Raw genomic sequence first — 8,524 nt, forward strand, 5'->3', positions numbered from 1 at the left:
GGCTAATGAACATTAGCGAACGGCCCAGTCCAGTCAAAAAGCCTGGTATGAAAGCCAGGACCCGGGAATTTATGGACAAGTGCTCGATTATTGCAACCCCTGCCACTGTACAAGGAACTATGAACTATTGAGCAATGTGGACTAAAGTGAGCAGGCCAGAAGTCTGTGTAGACCTCATAGCGTGCTCACTTATTATGAGGGGGGAGAGGTTGTGATGGTGTGATATGCTATGTGGGTATCATTTTTGTGTATATTTCTATTTTACTTATTTTCATGGTGTTCTCTTGTAGAAGGAGTTATTTGCTAATTGATGAATGGCTGTTGCTGCCATCTGATATCAGCCCTCACAGTACAATATTGGATGCTAATGACATGTTGACCTAGCTTGTTGAAACAATGAGCCCTTGAGACCTTCCTCCTCCTGACCTGTGAATGAGGAGGGAGACTTAAAAATATCAGGGAGGCAAGAGACAGAGCAGTCCTGTGTGGAACTATGATGTGTGTACACAGCATCTCCGAGAGAAAGAAGAGTATATGGACTATGCTATCCTCTGTCTGCTGGATTGTTGGACTTTTATCCTGTTACTGAACTGCATTCGTGTTCTGGACTATTTTATCCTTTTGTGTGGTGGATCAGATATGGACCTTTCGTATTTTTGCCTAAATAAAGGTCTTGGAATTGTTTACTATACTCTAGCTCTGTTGATTGTGTGATATCTGAGAAGGACCCCGTGACACAAACATACACATATTTGGTATCGCTGCATTCAGAATCGCCCAATCTATCAATATAAAAAAAAATTAACCCGATCGCTAAATGGCGTAACAAGAAAAAAAAGTCAAAACGCCAGATTTGTTTTTTTAGTTACCGCAATATTGCATTAAAATGCAAGGAAGGGTGATCATAAGATCGTATCTACACCAAAATGGAATCAATAAAAACGTCAGCTCAGCACACAAAAAAGCCCTCACCCAACCCGAGATCACGAAAAATGGAGACGCTATGAGTATCGGAAAATGGCGCAATTTCTTTTTTAAACAAATTTTGGAAATTTTTTTTAACCACTTGGATGAAAAATAACCTAGATATGTTTGGTGTCTGTGAACTCGTAATGACCTGGAGAATAATATTGGCAGGTCAGTTTTAGCATTTAGTGATCCTAGCAAAAAAACAAAACAATTGCGGAATTAAACTTTATTTGCAATTTCACCGCACTTGGAAGTTTTTACCCATTTTCCATTACACGATTTGATAAAACCAATGGTGGTGTTCAAAAGTACAACTCGGCCCGCAAAAAATAAGCCCTCATATGGCCATATCGATGGAAAAATAAAGTTATGGCTCTGGGCAGAAGGGGAGCAGAAAATGAAAATGCAAAAACGAAAAAAATCTCCGGGTTAACTACTGTTTGTGTGGTGGTCAGGTGTGGGAGCCAACTTCTATGTCACGGTAAATGTTACTACTACATTTTTGATGTACATGCGTATGAACCCCTTCACTCCCCAAGACTGTTTTCACCTTCATGACCAGGCCAAATTTTAGAATTCTGACCATTTTCACTGTATGTGGTAATAACTCTGGAGCTTCAACTGATCCCAGTGATTGAGACGGTTTTCTCGTGACATGTTGTACTTCATGATAGTGATAGCATTTCTTCGATATGACTTAACTTTGTGGGGAAAAATGGAAATTTGGCGAAAATGTAGGAATTTTCAAACTTTCAATTTTTATGCCCTTAAATCAGGGGTGGGCAATTAATTTTGCCATGGGGCCGCATGAGAAATTTGGATGGTTTTAGAGGGCCGGACTAATATAATTAACAAATCACATATTCAATTGTGAAAATACCACAAAGGAAAAAAGGAAGTGAAGAGAGTGGGATAGTATTAAAAAATAATATATTTATTAACAACAAAACAGTACACTAGGTACACCAAAGAATGGGGAAAATTGCAGGGGGGGGTTTAACCACCAGACTATGTCAAGGGAAGACAGATCTGCATAGTACCACCAGGGTTAACACAATGGGATTAACCCAATTTATATCATGTATGATGGAATTGGTAGTGATATGAAGGTAAAGGAACAGCGAAAAATGCACATAATGCTCATATATAAATGTCCACTGAAAATCAACCAATATTATGGCAATGTAAAGAGTATCCCATGTATATGGTATTTACTAAGGTAGTGAGTACATGTATATCCAGCAGTGCAACGGTGTTGCTAAAAAACTGGAGAGTAAATGTCACTAGATGTGCCTGGGAGCAGGAGCAAGGGGGAAAGGGTGAACCCCTAAAGAAGGGCATGCATGGAGACAGGGAAAATAGGGAAAGTGATGGAAATAATGTATATGGGGAAAATAATTATTAAAAAGGATGCGTAACTAATACAGGTATGCAAGATAAAAATATGAATAAGAATATGTGGAGACAAATCACATGGAAATACTCCAAAAGTACCAGTGTAGTGACACTGTGTTTAAATATACAAAATAAAATGTGTAAGAAGGGAAATAGTGGCAATATGTTGTTACATATATATCTAATATATAATTGCCTAGAATACTACTTCCTGCAATTTGTGCCAACTTCCGTGGCTTTGTCCGGAGCTAATGTCCGGAGCTAATGTCCGGAGATTAATTGCCTAGAATACTACTTCCTGCAATTTGTGCCAACTTCCGTGGCTTTGTCCGGAGCTAATGTCCGGAGCTAATGTCCGGAGCTAATGTCCGGAGCTAATGTCCGGAGCTAATGTCCGGAGATAAGTGACGTCAACAGTGTCCAGTGTCTGATTGGTTGCCGCCTGCTGCGAGCGACCAATCAGAAACGTGCCGTACTGTGACACACTCCGCCCGCCATTTTGGTGTGATTTTTGAATTTTTACCTCACAGCAAGTTTCTACTGCGTGGAGGCGGGCCCAGTGACGTTGCTCTTCAAGCTCCTGCCGAATTTCGTCAAAAAAATGATAATACCATTTACCAAAACTATATATATTTAGTTGTGAAGTGGTTCAGTGACATTTTCACACCAATTTTGAACTTTTGTTTGGTGTTTTCTCCATATACTGCCTATTATTTTTGTTCTTTCTTACTATTATTTATTTATTAATTGTATTATTCTTACATTTGAATAAATAAAGTATATATGGATTCTAGACTCCCGATTCTTTAGAATCGGGCTGCCATCTAGTAATTATATAAATATATAAATCTATATATAAATCCAAGGAGAACTAAGAGTCCAGAAGGTAGCCAAAATAATATTCACATTAACCCCTCTGTGACCTTAGACGTACTATCCCGTCGAGGTGCCCTGGGCTTATCTGACCCTGGACGGGATAGTACGTCATAGCCGATCGGCCGCGCTCACGGGGGGAACGCGGCCGATCGCGGCCGGGTGTCAGCTGCTTATCGCAGCTGACATCCGGCACTATGTGCCAGGAGCGGTCACGGACCGCCCCCGGCACATTAACCCCTGGCACACCGCGATCAAAGATGATCGCGATGTGCCGGCGGTGCAGGGAAGCACCGCGCAGGGAGGGGGCTCCCTGCGGGCTTCCCTGAGCCCCCCGCAGCAACGCGATGTGATCGCGTTGCTGCGAGGGTCTCCTCACCTCCCTCCCTGCTCGAGCCCCGGATCCAAGATGGCCGCGGATCCGGGTCCTGCAGGGAGGGAGGTGGCTTCACAGAGCCTGCTCAGAGCAGGCACTGTGAAGCAGCCTGCACTCCTATCAGATCAGTGATCTGACAGAGTGCTGTGCAAACTGTCAGATCACTGATCTGTGATGTCTCCCCCCGGGGACAAAGTAAAAAAGTTAAAAAAAATTTTTCCAAATGTGTAAAAAAAATAAAAAAAAATATTCCAAAATAATGAAAAAAAAAATATATATTATTCCCATAAATACATTTCTTCATCTAAATAAAAAAAAAAAAACCAATAAAAGTACACATATTTAGTATCGACGCGTCCGTAACGGCCCGACCTATAAAACTGGCCCACTAGTTAACCCCTTCAGTAAACACCGTAAGAAAAAAAAAAAAAAAACGAGGCAAAAAACAACGCTTTATTATCATACCGCCGAACAAAAAGTGGAATAACACGCGATCAAAAGGACAGATATAAATAACCATGGTACCGCTGAAAGCGTCATATTGTCCCGCAAAAAAAGAGCCGCCATACAGCATCATCAGCAAAAAAATAAAAAAGTTATAGTCCTGAGAATAAAGCGATGCAAAAATAATTATTTTTTCTGTAAAATAGTTTTTATCGTATAAAAGCACCAAACCATAAAAAAATGATATAAATGAGGTGTCGCTGTAATCGTACTGACCCGAAGAATAAAACTGATTTATCAATTTTACCAAACGCGGAACGGTATAAACGCCTCCCCCAATAGAAATTCATGAATAGCTGGCTTTTGGTCATTCTTCCTCACAAAAATCGGAATAAAAAGCGATAAAAAAATGTCACGTGCCCAAAAATGTTTTCAATAAAAACGTCAACTCGTCCCGCAAAAAACAAGACCTCACATGACTCTGTGGACCAAAATATGGAAAAATTATAGCTCTCAAAATGTGGTATTGCAAAAAATATTTTTTGCAATAAAAAGGGTCTTTCAGTGTGTGACGGCTGCCAATCATAAAAATCCGCTAAAAAACTCGCTATAAAAGTAAATCAAACCCCCCTTCATCACCCCCTTAGTTATGGAAAAATAAAAAAAAATGTATTTATTTCCATTTTCCCATTAGGGCTAGGGTTAGGGCTAGGGTTAGGGCTAGGGCTAGTGTTAGGGCTAGGGCTAGGGTTAGGGTTAGGGCTAGGGCTAGGGCTAGGGTTAGGGCTAGGGTTAGGGCTAGGGTTAGGGCTAGGGTTAGCGCTATGGTTAGGGCTAGGGTTAGCGCTAGGGTTAGGGCTAGGGTTAGGGCTAGGGCTAGGGTTAGGGCTAGGGTTAGGGCTAGGATTAGGGTTAGGGTTAGGGTTGGGGCTACAGTTAGGGTTGGGGCTAAAGTTAGGGTTAGGGTTTAGATTACATTTACAGTTGGGAATAGGGTTGGGATTAGGGTTAGGGGTGTGTCAGGGTTAGAGGTGTGGTTAGGGTTACCGTTGGAATTAGGGTTAGGGGTGTGTTTAGATTAGGGTTTCAGTTATAATTGGGGGGTTTCCACTGTTTCGGCACATCAGGGGCTCTCCAAACACGACATGGCGTCCGATCTCAATTCCAGCCAATTCTGCGTTGAAAAAGTAAAACAGTGCTCCTTCCCTTCCGAGCTCTCCTGTGTGCCCAAACAGGGGTTTACCCCAACATATGGGGTATCAGCGTACTCAGGACAAATTGGACAACAACTTTTGTGGACCAATTTCTCCTGTTACCCTTGGGAAAATACAAAACTGGGGGCTAAAAAATAATTTTTGTGGGAAAACAAAAAGATTTTTTATTTTCACGGCTCTGCGTTATAAACTGTAGTGAAACACTTGGGGGCTCAAAGTTCTCACAACACATCTAGATAAGTTCATTGAGGGGTCTAGTTTCCAATATGGGGTCACTTGTGGGGGGTTTCTACTGTTTAGGTACATTAGGGGCTCTGCAAACGCAATGTGACGCCTGCAGACCAATCCATCTAAGTCTGCTTTCCAAATGATGCTCCTTCCCTTCCGAGCCCTCCCATGCGCCCAAACGGTGGTTCCCCCCCACATATCGGGTATCAGCGTACTCAGGACAAATTGGACAACAACATTTAGGGTCCAATTTCTCCTGCTAACCTTGGAAAAATACAAAACTGGGGGCTAAAATATAATTTTTGTGGAAAAAAAAATATTTTTTATTTGCATGGCTCTGCGTTATAAACTGTAGTGAAATACTTGGGGGTTCAAAGCTCTCACAACACATCAAGATGAGTTCCTTAGGGGGTCTACTTTCCAAAATGGTGTCACTTGTGGGGGGTTTCTACTGTTTAGGTACATTAGGGGCTCTGCAAACGCAATGTGACGCCTGCAGACCATTCCATCTAAGTCTGCATTCCAAATGGCGCTCCTTCCCTTCCGAACCCTCCCATGCGCCCAAACGGTGGTTCCCCCCCACATATGGGGTATCAGCGTACTCAGGACAAATTGGACAACAACTTTTGTGGTCCAATTTCTCCTGTTACCCTAGGGAAAATACAAAACTGGGGGCTAAAAAATAATTTTTGTGGGAAAAAAATTTTGTTTTATTTTTATGGCTCTGCATTATAAACTTCTGTGAAGCCCTTGGTGGGTCAAAGTGCTCACCACACATCCAGATAAGTTCCTTAGGGGGTCTACTTTCCAAAATGGTGTCACTTGTGGGGGGTTTCAATGTTTAGGCACATCAGTGGCTCTCCAAACGCAACATGGCGTCCCATCTCAATTCCTGTCAATTTTGCATTGAAAAGTCAAACGGCGCTCCTTCCCTTCCGAGCTCTCCCATGCGCCCAAACAGTGGTTTACTGCCACATATGGGGTATCAGCGTACTCGGGACAAATTGGACAACAACTTTTGAGGTCCAATTTCTTCTCTTACCCTTGGAAAAATAAAAAATTGGGGGCAAAAATATAATTTTTGTGAAAAAATATGATTTTTTATTTTTACGGTTCTGCATTATAAACTTCTGTGAAGCACTTGGTGGGTCAAAGTGCTCACCACACCTCTAGATAAGTTCCTTAGGGGGTCTACTTTCCAAAATGGTGTCACTTGTGGGGGGTTTCAATGTTTAGGCACATCAGTGGCTCTCCAAACGCAACATGGCGTCCCATCTCAATTTCTGTCAATTTTGCATTGAAAAGTCAAACTGCGCTCCTTCCCTTCCGAGCTCTCCCATGCGCCCAAACAGTGGTTTACTGCCACATATGGGGTATCAGCGTACTCAGGACAAATTGGACAACAACTTTTGAGGTCCAATTTCTTCTCTTACCCTTGGAAAAATAAAAAATTGGGGGCAAAAATATAATTTTTGTGAAAAAATATGATTTTTTATTTTTACGGTTCTGCATTATAAACTTCTGTGAAGCACTTGGTGGGTCAAAGTGCTCACCACACATCCAGATAAGTTCTTTAGGGGGTCTACTTTCCAAAATGGTGTCACTTGTGGGGGGTTTCAATGTTTAGGCACATCAGTGGCTCTCCAAACGCAACATGGCGTCCCATCTCAATTCCTGTCAATTTTGCATTGAAAAGTCAAATAGCGCTCCTTCCCTTCCGAGCTCTCCCATGCGCCCAAACAGTGGTTTACTGCCACATATGGGGTATCAGCGTACTCAGGACAAATTGGACAACAACTTTTTGGGTCCAATTTCTCCTGTTACCCTTGGTAAAATAAAACAAATTGGAGCTGAAGTAAATTTTTTGTGTAAAAAAGTTAAATGTTCATTTTTATTTAAACATTCCAAAAATTCCTATTAAACACCTGAAGGGTTAATAAACTTCTTGAATGTGGTTTTGAGCACCTTGAGGGGTGCAGTTTTTAGAATGGTGTCACACTTGGGCATTTTCTATCATATAGACCCCTCAAAATGACTTCAAATGAGACGTGGTCCCTAAAAAAAAATGGTGTTGTAAAAATGAGAAATTGCTGGTCAACTTTTAACCCTTATAACTCCCTAACAAAAAAAAAAATTGGTTCCAAAATTATGCTGATGTAAAGGAGACATGTGGGAAATGTTACTTATTAAGTATTTTGTGTGACATATCTCTGTGATTTAATTGCATAAAAATTCAAAGTTTGAAAATTGCGAAATTTTCAAAATTTTCGCCAAATTTCCGTTTCTTTCACAAATAAACGCAGGTACTATCAAAGAAATTTTACCACTATCATGAAGTACAATATGTCACGAGAAAACAATGTCAGAATCACCAGGATCCCTTGAAGCGTTTCGGAGTTATAACCTCATAAAGGGACAGTGGTCAGAATTGTAAAAATTGGCCTGGTCATTAACGTGCAAACCACCCTTGGGGGTAAAGGGGTTAATATTTTATTGAAAAATTCTTTAAAATCACAAATAAACATAAACACATCATTAAAAATTCGTGAACAAAATCCATAGTGCATCAAAACAAACCTAGGATCGAGGACTAAGATACTACTGGATATATATGGTTGTAAATGCCTATGATGAAATGTATGACCAGTATACTCCCATACTAAACATGAGGCTATAGGAAAAGTGCAACAGCTCCATTAACTAGCAGATATAACTCAATAGGTACCGGTACTGCCGCTGTGCATATACCCCAATAGCCGTGCCAAAGAAGGCACATATATAAAGATTAAAGGTTAATTACCCATGGGAAGCGGGATTTATTGTACGCGAAACACGCGTTGGGGTAGCTCACCTGGACCTGGACTGGACTCACCACCCCCATGGGTAATTAACCTTTAATCTTTATATATGTGCCTTCTTTGGCACGGCTATTGGGGTAAATGCACAGCGGCAGTACCGGTACCTATTGAGTTATATCTGCTAGTTAATGGAGCTGTTGCACTTTTCCTATAGCCTCATGTTTAGT

This window comes from Ranitomeya imitator, chromosome 1, assembly GCF_032444005.1.
Source record: "Ranitomeya imitator isolate aRanImi1 chromosome 1, aRanImi1.pri, whole genome shotgun sequence".
NCBI classification, from domain to species: Eukaryota; Metazoa; Chordata; class Amphibia; order Anura; family Dendrobatidae; genus Ranitomeya; species Ranitomeya imitator.